Raw genomic sequence first — 16,845 nt, forward strand, 5'->3', positions numbered from 1 at the left:
GGCTCTGTTATTCTGGTATTGAGAGCTGCTTCACACAGCTAGAGAGCCTCTAGCTGCTCTAGATTTTCTGGAGTGAGCCTTGGAGTTTGGAGAAAATAGTGCAGTGGTTACGATCTGAAAGGGCATAGTTGGTACAGCTCACCTGCACTTGCAAAATTGGCACAGAAAGAGGACCACATACAATAGCTGCCTAAATAGAAATAAGAGAGAATCCCTAATTCAAACTTGAATGATAAAGGAGATATACTAATCCAACACCCAAATGTCCAAAGATCGGCATGGCTTCTTAAAACAGCTTAAGTTGGGCTTTCGTGTGTTTTTGTCAGACCCGATTTTCTTTTCTTAATCCCTTTCCCTACTTAGTGTGTTTTGATTCCATCCTTAGTATTTAGTTTTTATCTTCATAGCTGAAAATAGCTAATAACTGCTTTTAGAGCTGTATTTTCATGGCTCAATATTCAGTCACAAAGAAAAAGAATTGCTTTTCAAATAGCTTTAAGAAGTATTGGAATTAATTCTTGTGGGCCCTAATTGGCTCGTAGAGGGTCATGTTTCCACCCTTGACTCTATTACAGCAGCTAGGTGACTTATGTCCTTCAAAACTCACTTTTGGGTAGAAGGGGTGAGGTGGTGCTAATTCAAAATTTAATGCCGAGAAATCTGAACTCTCATAGTACAGGTACAGGAAGTGAGTTAATCTGGCACCTTTTAACATCAGTAGCACTGATAGTAACAACCTTAAGCAATGGAGTCAAATGCTATTTATTGTTATTGCTTCAGCGCCCTGATGTTCAGGGGACACAGAAAGAATTTAGTTGTAATGTGTTAAAGGGAGGAGTGGAGTGGGGACAGGCAGGAAAATAGATGCTGAAAACTGCAGGTGCCCAAGCCCCTCCAGGGAACGGAATTCAGACTATACCTTTGACAATGCTAATGCTCGGGAATATTTATTTAGCTGAACCCAATAAGCAGTGTAAAGAGTTTCATCTCTCATACTGGCACAGCAGGGGGCCATAGCAGCCGGGCTGCTGATAATTAACAGTGAAATGCCTGGCGCGCTCTCTCCCTGAAACATCCTAAGGGATGGCTGGGACTGCTGGGCGAATTCATTTTCCTCTTGCTGGCTGGGTAAAGACAGAGCTGCTGCAGAAAATTACTGGAGAGGCAGCCAGCCAAAAGAAGAGCAAAATGGCTGTTCTGAGCAAGCAGCCTTGAGGAGGGCAACCAATCTCCTGCCTGGGCAAGATCACATCCTCACACCCCCCAGTGTGTTCAGCTCTCACAATGAATTCTAATACAGGCAAAGGGGGGTTTACATCGTTTATAGCTCACAAGTGCCACGTTTGAAACGGTAGGTGCAGAATGGTGGCATGTTAGAATTTATATAACCATAGAGATTTTGTAATCCAACCATCTTTACTGATGAAGAAAGAGGGATTGAGAAAAGACTGTAGTGTATACAGTATCACAGTGAATTTATTATAGACTTCACAGAAGAACCCATGTGCTCCTGTCTGCCAGGTCGGTGTCAATAACAGCAATATCTATGGTCTAAATTCTCAAACTCCCACGTGGATACAGACTTTGTCCCTCTCTGCAGCTGAATTGATAAGTGATAGCCCTACAACCATATGGTCAGAGAAAAGCCAATTCTAATCATCCCTGCCCACAAATAATTATGGATTTTGTCTAAACTAAGACCATAGATGATAGTAATACAATAAATACATAATAATTACTCAGCTTTCAAAAGATAGCCAAGCACTGAGTTAGATCATTTGTAAACATAATTATTTTAAATTTCATTCACCATAATAGCTTTCACATGGGTGTAATTCCCAGTTAATAGAACAGGATGTTGATGTTTGCAGAGTATGGACTTGCCCACAAACCATAACCTTAATAAATGGTGGAAGGAGGATCTAATCTCACTGATCTCATCCCAAAACCCCGACTCACTTTGGCTTTTCCTTTTTGGCTCATTCAGTGCTTCAGGGACTTCCTACACATTTTGATTCTCCAATATGAAGTTCTGAATCTTGATAAATCAGGCATAATTTTCTTTACCTCTAAATAAATCCATCGCACTTTGTAGAACTGCTGTTTAAGATTTTAGAAATAATATTTTTTTAAAAAAATATGAGGCACATTTATATACTAAAAGACAGATTTTCTAAATGTCATTTCTAAACTATAGATAGATTTACTAAGATTTGGAATTGGAGTTATTTTTCTCTTCCTTGCTGGCATTCCTTACTGTGAAGAGTCCGCAAACTGTACCCTAGAATTCAGAGGGGGAACCTAACCCCACCCGGAGACTCCTTGCCAGATAGCCTCTCCTTTTTTGCATTTCCCACCCTTATCTGTGACTTCCAATTCTCCTTCTTGAATTTTTCTCCAGATGGCAGACATATTTCTGCCTCCTGGCTCCTGCAACTTCTCTCTGCTGAATGGAAGCCAATTCTTGAAACCCAGCTTCCTCTTCAAATGGATATACGTAAGCTTCTACAAGGACCAGGCCATCTGACTTTACTGCCTGCTGTCTTCTCTCGCCAATGTCCTTGCTTGACCTAAGCTTCCCTTTAATTGAGCCTCATGGAAGATGACCATGGCTGAGCCTTCCTTGCATCTATCTTGTTTTCTTGTTTTTTGGTGTTTCATCTTAATGCCCTCCATTTTCAGTTTCTCCACTAAAATTTTTTCTCCTCTAATTTGGAGTTGTTTCTACCCTCACGATAATAGCATTATTATAATTGAAGGCAAAAATGAATTGACTGATATTTTAAGCTTCAAAGTGTTTTGGTAATTATATGATCAGAATATCAATGATGCCAAAGAACTGCATTTCCATCCATAGGGTGTGGGAAGATCTGCTCAGCAGAGAAAAACATCCTACAGAAGGACAGTTCCTCAGGAAAAGGCATGAAACACATAGGGCACACCTAAGAATGGCAAACTTCCCTGGTTTTCATTCTCTTCCTTATGTTAGTTCACAAGTACCTGCATTTTCTCTTTAGTGTCTTTATTTTCTATTATTATTTTTTATCATTTCTATCTCTGTCTTATTATTTTATATGGTATAGTCCAAACTTTTCCCTAATTCTAAGTGAATATTGTTTCCTGTTTCTAACAAATTTCCCCTGAAGCATAAAGATGCAACTAATTGTGACTTAAGATACCACCCTTAAAAAAGACATATGTCTTTTGCTAGGTTAATCTTGCCTCAACTGCAGCAATTCTCCTGCCTCATCCTCTCTAGTTACTTATTTATTTTCAGTGTGGGCACTTCATCTGCTCTTTGCCAGTGTTTATATTTCAATTTTAAATTCTTTTATGCAGAGCCTTGGTTCTTTCTCTCTTCTCTCCAGGATAATGTCCAGTTATTGCACACACATCAATTTCATCCACAGCTTCCAAGTGCTCATTGCCCCTCACCTACAAAGGTTCATTGCTGACTCTGCGATCAGACTGGCAGTTCTATTTTCTAATCACCGCCACCTCCATGATCAGGTCTACTTCCCCCCAAGGCATAAATTCCCCTTCTCCTCACCAATATTCTAGTAACTTTTTATCCTGTCTTTTCGTGCTTTTCCTTACACTGCTCACTAGACAGATTTGGAGTGCCTTCTCTCATGGCCTACCGTGAAGAATCCCATGCATTGTTCTCATTCCCACTAATTAGAACATACATGAATCCTTCTCTAGTCTAAGCACCAGACATAAAAGGCATATACACAATTAGGATTCATGGCTTCTTTCTTTACTTCCAAGTCCCTGAAGATTTTACGTCTTTGATAATACTCGAAGCATGCAAACAAAACCATAATAATTATTGGAAATCCATTATTATAAGTCATGTTTATATTCATTTATAAATAATAACACAATTTAAACATACTTAATGAATTGTTGTATGCCAGGCCCTGATTTGGGTACTGTGTATAAGAGCAACTGAGTCACTATAAGTCTCTCCTGTCATGGAAAGTCCTTCATATTGAGGGAAGGAAGAAAGGGAAAAAAGGCAAATAAAAACCGAGAGATGTTCTCAAACACAAGGAGTTTGAATTTTTGGAAAATAGTCTTTTTTATGCAGAGCCTTGGTTCTTTCTCTCTTCTCTCCAGGATAATGTCCAGTTATTGCACACACATCAATTTCATCCACAGCTTCCAAGTGCTCATTGCCCCTCACCTACAAAGGTTCATTGCTGACTCTGCGATCAGACTGGCAGTTCTATTTTCTAATCACCGCCACCTCCATGATCAGGTCTACTTCCCCCCAAGGCATAAATTCCCCTTCTCCTCACCAATATTCTAGTAAATTTTTTACTAGGGTGATCCAAAAAAGCATTTCTGATGTTTTATTCGAGACCTGAGTCACAAGCAAAAGCTGGTCAGCTAAAGATGGGCAGAGAAAATGTTTAGCCAATAGAAAGGGCCAGAGATGGGAGCTTTCTGAGAACATCAGAGGGTCAGCAAGGATGATGAGAATATTCTTAGAGAACTCAGAGATTTCAGTCGAAGCAAGGACCTAGACTGACTCTAAATGGCAAAGAAATATCTAAGTTCACAAATTCGTTGAAATCTGACATACCAGAGTTATCTTTACACTGCTGTGACCTACGGTAATGCTTTGCAAAAGATATAAATCCTGTAAAGAAAAGTTTTATATCCAAGTTATTTGGACAATGTTAAGCTGCTCCATATTATAACCCAAAAATGCTCTTCCCAGGTTACATAATGCATGCCCATGGACACAGTTGGCTAAGAGGAAATTTAGCTATTAAATAACCACCCTTGGATTTAATTTCCTCCAAGGACCATTGTGGGGATTTTTATAGGACTCTAGCAGCTCTACTTACTCTGCAAGTTCCCATTCACTCTATGGTCGTTGATTCTATCTTATCATTGCAATGGTTTATAGCTTCTGGAGTTTTACAAGCTTCAATCTGCTCTTGGCTCTTTGCCTCTGACATTCAACTTTTCACACCTACTTTTATGAATTCAAGAATGGTACTAGACTGGCTTCCTTTCATAGCTCTTTTCTCTTCCAACTTACTGTCAAACCTTGCTTCAGAGGCTTGTATAAAGCATGTATGTTCAACTTTAAAAGTAATTATAGAGACAATACTTCAAATACACACATAGCTACTGCATAAGTTAAGAAACCAGAGTGGTGCAGGTAGGAGGTGGCATTTTACAGCTGAAACCATCTTTAGAAACAGAATCGTCATGTGGAACCGCTTCATAGGTAAAACCACCAAAGCTCAGAATTAACAAGTGGTATTATACAAGTTAGTAACCAACCATGCTGGCAGGGAGGCATGAACTCTAAACTAGCAGACTCTTCAGAGATCAGGGCCTTGCTTTCTCGGGCCAGGTTGTCTGGCCTACATCTGAGCCTTTTCAGGAGTTAAATTCTCTTATAAAGGGACTACTGCTTGACTTTCTAGGAAACACTGGTAGGTAGTCTCACCTGAAAACGTGCGCTAGTCTCATATATTGTTGGAATTATAACATATAGTTCTTTTTTAAAAAATCACCAACTTGGCTCATATTTAGAGACAATATTTCCTAAATATCATAATAGTTGGGAAGTAAAACTGAGTAGTTAATTCAGAAACAGTTTGGAGTTCTACCTAGTGGTTTCTAATTCCAAAGACTTTTAATTGGAGGATTGGGGCACTGTACACATACCGGATCCTTTCTGAGTAGAGTTGAGATTCAGATCTGAATCATTGGGTTATTATCCTCTCTACCTCTCCTCCCTCTGCCTGACTCTCTCTAGGACACACATGCAAACAAATGTGTCAATCAACTCTCATACTTAGGAAACTCTAAAGGATGGGGATCTGGCCATGGAAACATCTCTGTCCCTCCATCTAAAAGTTGTTTCCTCTAGAGACTTTTTTGACCTTCCATAGACGAATGGAGAAAGGCAGATTTGTTTCTTTTGATTCCTAAGAATTCATTCGAAAGTAGGAAGTGCAGTGTTTTTCCAACAGAAAATAAAGACATAATGAGTTGAGAATTAGACATCAAAAATAGTTGCAGATTATGATCCGCCAGAGATTATTTGCCCAGGCTATAGGCATTTGTATTCACAAATTGAAAAAAAAATGATGTGACAACCAAATAAATTTATTTGCTAGTTGGAATTAAGCCTATTACCTGCTTCCAAATTAGTCATTTCTAAAGCTTTTCAGTCTTGTCAGATCAAATTAAAATCGCTAAAATGTATATGAGAATGAGGTGAAAAAAATGCCAAGTTACAGCTCTCTGGTAGTAAAGATGGAGGGATGAGTGGTGAGTGGAAAGGGTGCATGAAGAGACATTCTCTACAAAGTGTGCTGTCCTTTGGGGAGCTAGCATGACTTACCATTTCATCACTTCGTTCTTGATGGATGCGGTTTTTCCTCTCTAACCTGTCTTCCAGTTCACAAATTCCCTCTTTAACTCTTTCTATTCTTCTATTACAATCATGTACTAATTTTGCCAATGAATTTCTTAGTTCTAAAATATCATTTTATCCTCTAAAAAATCTTTACAATTCTTTGACATTTTCATTATTAATTTCTGTTTTAATATAGAAAAGCATTTAAAAGCCTATGTGTTAGGTGAAAATATAAAGAAAGCCAATGATTCCATTTTTTTATCTAAATCATTTGTAATTATTTTAATAGTATTTTACATTTTCCTATTTTAATCTGATTTCTTCTTATAAAAGGTATGATGTTTCAAAAACATTTGTGAATGTGATTTAGCCTTGGAAGAAATATTCAGAAAAAGATTTATTTCTTTCTGTCACATATCTCAGATACTTGCCATTTGTAGTCACTTTAATCAAATGTATGGATTTATGCATCTATAAATCTCAGACAAATCTAGACTGTGCATTTAAGCTGGGCCTCTGATTCCAAACTCTGTCCTCTCAGCTCCCTTTCACAGAACAGGAGGCACCAAACAATGATTCAGCTCTAGTTTTCCATCTTTCCCTGGGTATTGGTTTGGTAATTATTCATTGTCTTATTACTTTTTTGTGTTTTCAGGCTACTGACCTAAACTCAACGTACAGATCTTTCTTATCTGTATCGATTGAGCTGCAAGAGATAAAATGATGTCTATTCATCATGTGTCTTCCACATCTCATACACTTATGTGTATGTGTTTGTATATATATATATGTATATAGACACATATTTTATGTATACACACATCTACATATGCATATTTATACATAAAGATAGATAGATAGATAGATAGATAGATAGATAGATAGAGATATGGATCCAAATTTGGTGAATAATCAGAAATTGAAGATATAATATTTTAGAAATTAAGATTTTGAAAAGCAGGTCATTTTCTCTTGATAAACATGAGATGAGTGATACCTTTTGAATCAAATGAGTTATGTTTTTTATAAAGTTCAGCTGAAAATTCAACTTCTTTTCAGTACATTCTCCTCATGGATTTGAAAGTTGGCAGATAAGCCTATGAGTTATAAAAGGGTTTCTTAATTTTCCTGACATAAAATTCTTTAAGCACAAGAAGCATTCTTTTTGTAAATTTTTTTGAGATATAAGACATATATAGGATTATGAATATATTATAAATAAGTAATTGAATTAACTTTGAAAAAGTTAACATATATATTCATCTGGAACCTAAATGCAGAAATAGCTCATCATCAACTCCCCAGATGCCTCTTTAGTTTCCCTTTCTAGCCCATCAAGAATGTTCTTAATCCTCACACCAGAGATTTTACATGTTTTAAAAATTTGTGTGAGAATTACTTAGTCAGTGTTCTATATTTTGTTGCCTAGCTTGTTTCTTTCAACAGTGTTTGCTATGTATCAGTATTTCCTGGCATTTCTAGATCACACATTCTCAGTTTTTATATCAAAACCTATGATTTATAGCATGAATTATAATGTAATTTACCCAGTCTACTATTGATAGATGTGGAAGCTATTCCAGTCTGTTTCTTCTGGCTATGACAAGGCTGTGTATGCTGAAGAGTACAAGATCAGCTGGCCAATGTAAAGAGGCTCTCGTGTTGCCTCATGTCATGATATAGATTGGCAAAGAGCAGAGAGGGCACAAGAGAGGAAGGAGGACACACTTCCTCTTCCTGGAAGAAAGGTAACAACCCAGCCATGAGGGCTCTGTCTTACAACTTAAATGCCCCTCCCACTAGACCCCCACACCGCCATATGAATGCACTGAGGAATTAAGGTCTAAACAAATGAACACATGAGAAGTATACTCTAACTATACAGGAATCTTTTTTTTTAATAGAGGGAATTTTTAAAAACATTCTTTTGCTATTGCAATGGTGCTGTTATCATTATTCGCAAATATTGTGTTATCTTTTAATAAACATAATTTTGCTTCCTAATTTATGCTGTTCAACAAGACTTTGATTTTGTCCTTGAGTTTTCAATTTAGGCAATAACTGATATCAGATCTGAGATAGTTTCTATGGGCTGTTTTCTGAATGGCCTTGGGGCACTTGGTCTATAGACTGTCTTTCACTTGAACCTCAAGAATCTAGTAACCAAATAAGTTTGGCCACACAACAGAAAAAGAGAAAAGTCAATAAAGAACCTAGTTTGAGCTGAAAACCCAGGCCCTTATCATGACATGTTTGCCATGATACCCTCAGGTTGTCTTCAAATTTATTTCTTCTTGATACAAGTAAGGTTTTCATGTAGCTATATACATGTGTATATGCAATCCCTTCTGAAAGTTATTATAATACTACTAGATAGAATTCATGTGAATTCACAGGAATTCTTTCTGTCAGAACATATACTTGCTTATAATTGTATAGGACAATTGTCCATATATTAGGGAAAACTATGCTTAAAATGGGATATTATAACCAGTTTGAGTATCATCATATATACCTCAAAGCTAAGCAGATGGCTTATGGGAAGTAGAATTACTCATTCATTCCACAGAGCCAACTGAGCCTCTGCTATCTGCTACTCTCTATGCTAATGTAATTTACATTAAATTATATTAAATTAAATGTTAATTATATAACAGTGTCGTCATAGCATGATATACTATAATTTCAATAGAACAGCTTCAGATAAGAGCAAGGGATAAACTAAATCAATTCAGGGTTAAGAGTGAGAGCTGGATGTAATTTCAGCTTGGACACTGCGTCAAGAAATGTCTTTGGATGACGTTGGTAATATGAGGGAGCATATTAGATCACAAGGAAAGTAAGGAAGGATATTAGATCTCAAGGAAAGTGTTCTGGAAGATGTTGCCAGACCAAGTCTCTGTATGGCAATCTTTGGGAGATTGCAGGTTCGGGGGAAGACAAGAGGACAGTGCAGTTGGAACCAGGTGGAGGAGAGGAAGGTGGTAGATTTTATTCCAAAGCTGATGGGATCTGTTGAGCCTTAGTAGGTTGTAGCATATGTCACCTAACTTGATGGATATGTAGTCTGGAAAGATCAGTTTGATTGCATAGAGCAGATTATGGGTATAGGAATGGGATTTATTTATTTGTTTGTTTGTTTATTAAGACAGGTCTTACTATGTAGCTCTGACTGGCCTGGAACTTATGACATAGAGCAGGCTTGCCTCAGACTCAAAGAGGTCTGCCTGCCTCTGCCTCACAAATGCTAGAACTGAAGGAAGACAACACTATGCTCAGTGCTTTCCTTAAATTATGAGAAACATTTGGTTCGCTGGGATAAGGGATTGAAGATGCATGTTATGCAAGCTTCTCAGGACAGAATCAGAAATTGCTTTCCAAGACGGTAGGAGATTATCATAGGTGAGTAAATTTGCAAAAATTTCAGATTGAGACAATGCTAAACCATGTCCTTCCCCTACCCTTATTTAACAGATGAAAAGAGGGGCAGGCAGAGAGCTTAAGTTGTTTTCCTAAGGTGAAGAGATGATAACTGTATTAGAGGCACAAAAGAGATTGAGAAGCCAATCTTAGTACTTTCCTTTTTGTTAGCTTCAGTTTTAATCTAATTTTCTCACATAGCCCTCCACTGCTAGAAACTTACAACCTCCACATTGTTAACTCCAACATAAAACATTTCCTTTCCCAAGTGTTTCTGTGTAAAGCCCTCAGACTCATGGCTATTGTCTGTGTTCCTCAAGGAGAACATCATGTGACCATGTCTTACCCAATCAAATGGTTCATGTAATAGCATTATCTTGGTCCCTAGGCATGGGTCAGTGATGGAGGAAGGTCATTGGTTAAAAAATAAAGAAACTGCTTGGCTGGCCCTCATAGGTTAAGACATAGATGGGAGGAGTAAACAGAACAGAATGCTGGGAGGAAGAGGAAGTGAGCTCAGACTCGACAGCTCTGCTCTCTGGAGCAGAGATGCCATGCTCCTCTCTCCTGGGCAGACGCACGCAATGAAGCTCCGACCCAGGATGGACGTAGGCTAGAATCTTCCCAGTAAGACCCGTGCTACACAGATGAGTAGAAATGGGCTAAATTAATATGTGAGAATTAGCCTAGAAGGGGCTAGATAGAAATGGGCCAAGCAGTGTTTAAATGAATACAGTTTGTGTGTTGTTATTTCGGGCATAAGCTAGCAGGCAGCCGAGGTGCTGGGGACACAGCCCCGCCACTCATATTACAACAGGTCAGGTGTTTGGATGGCCCATGTGGGATAGTCAGCTATGTGAATATGAACTGAGAGTGAGGGAGGGGTGATCCCACAGCAAGAGTCAGATATGATTAGTAAGAGTTGACAAGTAGGAAGGGGCAAGAAAAACAGGAAAGATGGTTTCCCAAGTCCAATGAAGAAAAAGCTAAACAAGAAATCTGCTCTTAACTCTTCCCTCTTCTGAAAAAAGAAAAAGTCCTATAATGCATTTTGAGAGGATATGGTATCCTATAGTGGTATCCTTCTATTGCAAAGAAAAGTTTCTTTGTTGAGGGGTGAATACTATACTTATCTGTGGGTGTAATGCAGTTAGGAATTAGGCTGGTTCAGTGAAGTGGTATTGCAGTTTCTGCTTCAAGATCCATGACTTTATTAACCCTGGGAGTAAGCTATGTTTCCAATATCAGGCATGATTTCCTTCCTGTTGAATATGTCTTAAGTTCAGTTTGAGAGCAGTTGCTTACGAAAGGAATGTGTGTTGTTGCTGCACTCTTAGGGTTATTGTGCTGTGCTGGTCATTGTGGTTCATGGTTTATAAGCATAATTGGGTAGGACTGGTAGTTGCTTCCTTTCGTTTGAAGCCTGCATGGTACTTTGTAGTACTATGAAAGCTAGTCCTCAGGGAAGAGGCTTTCAATTCAATTCCAGCTCAGGGGCCTCTGGGCTCAACACATGTGTGGATGTCATAATTTTAAATGAACACAGAAGCCATAAATTTGAAAAAGAGCAAGGAGAGGTATATGGGAGGATTCGGGGGAAGGAAAGAGAAGGGAAAAATGATATGCTTATAAATTGAAAAATAAAAAATATATAAAAACATGAAAAAATTAATTATAGTACAGAGCTCATTAGCTCTGCGCTTGAATGGCTGTTTTGCTTTCACATGACAGAGCAATGTTGTAAATGTTTCCTTCCAGGGGCACAGAGACCTCCATTGCTCCTGAGAAATTAATGGACATCTCAGGTCCATAAGATCTCACCAGGCTTTTCACTCTTCAGCATGGAATCCAAAAATATATTGCTACTTTTTCCTGACACCATTCTTCACAGTCATTGGAGAAGGCACAGAAGAGGCCAGCATTAGTCTCAGAAGAGCAGATGCCATGTCAAGGTAATGGTAAATCATCTGGAGCATAGCCGTGGGTGTGTAGCTTTTACTCCGTGATGAAGGCAATCAGTCACAACTCTGGCTTCCACACCACACCAAAATGTCTCCAAAATATTTTCCTAGTCAGCCAAGAGATCACTCAGCAGAAAGACTTCCAAGCAATTAGATGAATTAGAAGCGTATTTCATAAAAGCAGTTTAATTATATGAGGCCACAGACAAGCAGATAGTGAATATGGCCTAGTCAGCTGAGTGTCTCAATATAACTGTTTCTACAGGCCAGGCTTTTGTGCATGAATTCTGTGTTTCTAACTCTTGTTCAGTACACTGTGTTTATAATTTTGATACTCATGTGATGTAGGCGGAGCCAGCTCGTTCATTTCCCTGTCACCTAGACCTGAATAACACAGAAACTGTATTAATTACAACATTGTTTGGCCAATAGCTTAGGTATATTAACCCGTTTTTATTAATCTGTCTATTGTGATGAGGCTGTGGCCCACCAGTAAGCTGACTAATGGCTTATGTTTTACTCCTTTGGCAGCTACATGGCATCTCCTTGATTCCACCTACTTTTTCTCTATATCTCTGTTTGGATTCTCACCTAGATTTACTCTACTAAGTCACTGGCTGAAACAGCCTTTTTAGTAACCAATGGTAATAAAACATATTCATAGCATACAGAGGGGAATCCCACGTCAATGTGATATGGCAAAGTCCAGTAGAGAGAAGAGAACACGCATGGGCATTTTGATTAGGTTTAGTACAGAGAGAGAAGGACCAGAGCAAAAATGAAATCTGGTTTCTATGGAAAGTCAGGACCTGTGGTTGTCATGTTTTCCCCTCTTGCTTTTATTACTACCTTGAGTCCAAGACACGGTGGCTAGACAGTAGTAGACAGTAGACTCCTGAGTCTGACATTTGCACATGCTCAATTCTCCTAAGGATTACCAACCATCAGTCTGGACAGCTCTGCCTTTTTAAACTCATGCGACGGTACCTACATGGCACAGCACAATTCCTATCTGGGTCCCTAATCGACTGGGTATCTGAAAGTGTGATTTTATGTATACATTTCTCTTTGGAAGACAAGGAAGTTGAAAGAACGGATTTTGGAATATGCTACCTGAACTTGCTTTCTAAATTTTGCTTGACATGAGCCTTATGTTTAGGCTATACTTGAAAAGCTGGGCTCCTTTGCTGTTTAGAGAAGGTCCTTGTATTAGTTATTCTTCTCATTGCTCTAATAAGATGTATGACAAAAGCAAGTTAAAGAACGGTTCACTTTGGTTCACAGTTTGAGGATTCAGTCTGTCATAATTTGGGATTGGTGTCAGGTGTGGGAGGCAGTTGGTCACACTGCATATTCAGACAGGAAGCAGAGTGCTCTTCTCTTTCTATTCAGCATGGGGCCCCATTCCATAGAATAGTGCCACCCATCCTCAGGTGCATCTTCCTACCTCAGTTAAAACTTTCTGAAAGCACCAAGGCAGCCAAGCCAACAGGACTACAGTACACAAAGATCAAACAATTAGTCTTGATCCCCCACCCAGTCCTTTTCCAGAAATACTTATGCACATAGCTTGATGTGGATTTTGGAATATCTCCTATCATGGTGTGAAGTATGCAATTCTTCAAGCCTTGAACATTGAATTTGGCATGTGACTTGTTTTGACTAATGACATCTTAGTGAGGGGGGAGGGCACTTTGATGTGTGAACATGATTTGGTTGGATCTCTTCTTCTACTGCCATCTAAAGAAGCAGTTGGTCCAGGGACACAAGTGCAGCAGATCTGAGCCCAATTACCAGTGTGGGGTCAGGTCACTCTGAGCCCAGCCGCTATCAACCGATGCACAGAAGCACTCAGGAAGAAAACAAGTGGTTGTAGTTTTAAGCTACACTAAGGCTTAGGTGGTTCGATGCACACCCAAACATGACTTGGTTGTATGGTATTTAAGGGTGTTGTTCTTAGCGCTAGCATCATTTACATTCTCTTTTCTTTCCTTCTTTTGAAAGACACTTGACTTCTAAGTGTTGTTTCAATTGTTGGTAGCTAGAAGCTACATAAACTGATGATTATTACTTTCCTCGCCTTACAGCCCAAGAGATGTACTTTTCTTGTCCTTTGACATTATAGGAAGACCCCTGCCTCAGGGTCTTTGCCTTTGCTGTTCTCTCAGCTCAGAATCCTGTATTTCTCCATTATTCACACATTCACTCACCCAATCATCCCTTCCATTCTCTAAATGTCATTTTCTCGGTGTGGTGTTTCCATGACAACCATATGATAGTACTTAAACCCTTTTACTATCACTTCCCTTGTCCTTCCCAATGACCATTTTTTCCCAAATCAGTTTCACTTCAACTTAATATATAGTATATTGTATTCACAGTAATTATTATTTACTCTTGTATTATGTATCTTCCCTTACTAGTTTTTAAGCCCCTAAAAGGAATGATTTAAATGTTTACTATTAACTTACCAAGGATAGACACACAGAGTACAATTCATAAATAATGATTAGTGAATAAACAATGTCCATTAGAAAGTGGGCTACTACATAAAAATCAAATTGATTCTTTATTAGTAAGAACTGTTTAGAAAATTTGTGTTCTAGGAGATGGTAAAAAGGGGTTTGGGGATGGAGAATCTAGTAAGACCTGGGGCATGGCTGAGGGAAGAAGAGTTAGGAGGCCAATGAGTAATTCAAAGAGTGATAGGTCAGCTTCTAAGAGAGGGGGATAATTGGAAATAGAAAACTGTGAAGCCCATGGTTGCTTAAATGCTAGGTATAGTGGTAAAGTAACTTCTAGTCCCTGCCTTGAGTAACTGTGCAGATACTGCAACTGCCCAATTAGTTTGGGATACCGCAAAAGAGAAGGCTGGAGGATAATCACAAAGAGAGAAATGTAATAAGCAGGTAGGCCAACAGATGTCTACCAAGAACTTGAAGTTACTGCTCGGAGGATGGAGGTAAAGATCTGGGAGCCACTATTCTAGGTTCTGTCCACAGCATTCACAGTTGGGAGGGGGAAGTGTGTCCAGGGCAACACCATTGTTTAAGAAAATGCATATAGGAGCAACTGTGAAGACAAGAAACAAGTACCAGTTAGAGAAATGGAGGGGACCACAGAACTGTTTCAGAGGAAGCCCAAGAGTGTCCCAAGTTGGAAAGACACAGAGAGGAATCAAATGTTGACAATGGGTTTGACACATGGCAGCCAGAAAACAGAGTGGGCATTGAAATGGGAAAATCTCTAGTGCTTTCTCATGAATGGAGGCCTTAGACAACATCCTATGGTATAAAAATAAATCTTTTGTCTGTTGAATTTGAGACCCAAGTTCTGCCCCAACAAAATCAGTTGTTGCTGAAAGAATCTTGTACAACATAGGGTTTATCTTTGATTTCAATTTTCCTTATTTGTAAACCACAGTCTGATCTCACTGAGATTGCTGGAAGAATATCTGGAAAGTGTTGAATTTACCTTTTAGCTGTAAAACATTTCAATTAATGAAATAATACTAGATATTTATTAAAGATACCATACCTGGGGAATATCTATTCTACTCTAATAATCGTTTTGCTTTTGGGCGCACTCCATTTCCCTACATTATTCTTTAGAAAGCACAGACACCTAAATAGTGCACAAGTTCTCTGATGGGGTTGTGACTAACGCAGAGCACATGTGAAAGCGGAACAAAACACGACTATACATCTGTTGGAAGCTGCTGGCTGTTGTCAAGGTGCTAGCGATTTCTTTAATAGTCCTTCTGCAAAGAAACAGAATTCTAAATATAGATCAAATCGTTTGCATGGATGCTTCAGGTTCTCAAAAAAATGTGAATTTTCTTACTAAGACCTTACTAGTTTTGCAAACGTGGCTCAAATGCCAGCATCAACTCTATCATCAGCTGCCTTTTAATGGAGCTGATGGCCAGGAACACAGCTCAGTGGTAGAGTGCTTGGCTAGCAAATGAGGCCCCGGTTCCATCCCCAGTATGACCAACCAGCCAACCAACAAACCAACCAACCAACCAACCAACCAGCCAAACAACCATCCAACTAACCAACCAACCATTCATTCCATTGCCAGTGTTAGTTCTGGAATGTGGCCTTTGAAATAAATATGCAAGGGAAGTGTGGTCTTTCCTGCCCAGCTGGGGGTGATCCCCTTTGATTATGGGTCTTTATTAGGACAGTGGCATATGGGTGGAAGTGACAGATTGCTGTGTGCCTGTTTAGACCTAAAAAGACAGTGCCTGCTTCTGGGGGAGATCTTGGATGCTTTGCCTTTCATCATGAGAACGTTTCCTAGGTAGCAGCACTGCCTTTATAGCTCAGGGCTCAAAGAGACATTCATGGAAAGTTGATAGCCCAGTCTATCTACAGACTCTACATACCCTCAGTCAATCTTTAGACCCGGAATTTGTGCATAAATTACCACGTTCCTGAGTTCCATATTGGTGTGTTTAGCAATACAACCAAATCAATAGTTAAGGGAGACACTATCAATTCATATAATAACTTTCCCTATGCACTCAGTGCCCTTTGAGATTTCTATTTTCTGCAATTGCTTTGCTCTGGGCCTCACCAAGTACAAGGCAGATGTCATGGCAGAGCACTGCTTCAAGCAAAATTAGTTCTTACTTTTTAAAGGCCTACAAATCAAATTTATCCAGTGGATGATGGTTTTCTCAGACTAACTCACTGATACTCAACCAGGAGTAATTTTGTATCCTAGGGCTCTATGGCAAAATCTGGTTACATTTTTGGATTTATTGTGGTCCAGGTAAGGGGTGTTATTCTCACCCTGCATGTAACATATGAATGGTAGTTAGGCTAGAGATAGAAAACTTAAAAGGAATAATCCTGGATCGATAGATGCATGAAGGGATGAAGAGTGAGGAGGGATAAAGGCATTCAGGGGAGTTCTTGAGGTTAGCGGTGGGATCAGGCCAGGGATGCTTTTTAGCATATGGCTAGTCATGCACATTTCTTTCCTCCCAGCAAGGAATTACATACTATCAAATCTCTCTCTCTCTCTCTCTCTCTCTCTCTCTCTCTCTCTCTCTCTCTCTCTCTC

Source organism: Microtus ochrogaster, unplaced genomic scaffold, assembly GCF_000317375.1.
Source record: "Microtus ochrogaster isolate Prairie Vole_2 unplaced genomic scaffold, MicOch1.0 UNK3, whole genome shotgun sequence".
Taxonomy (NCBI): Eukaryota; Metazoa; Chordata; class Mammalia; order Rodentia; family Cricetidae; genus Microtus; species Microtus ochrogaster.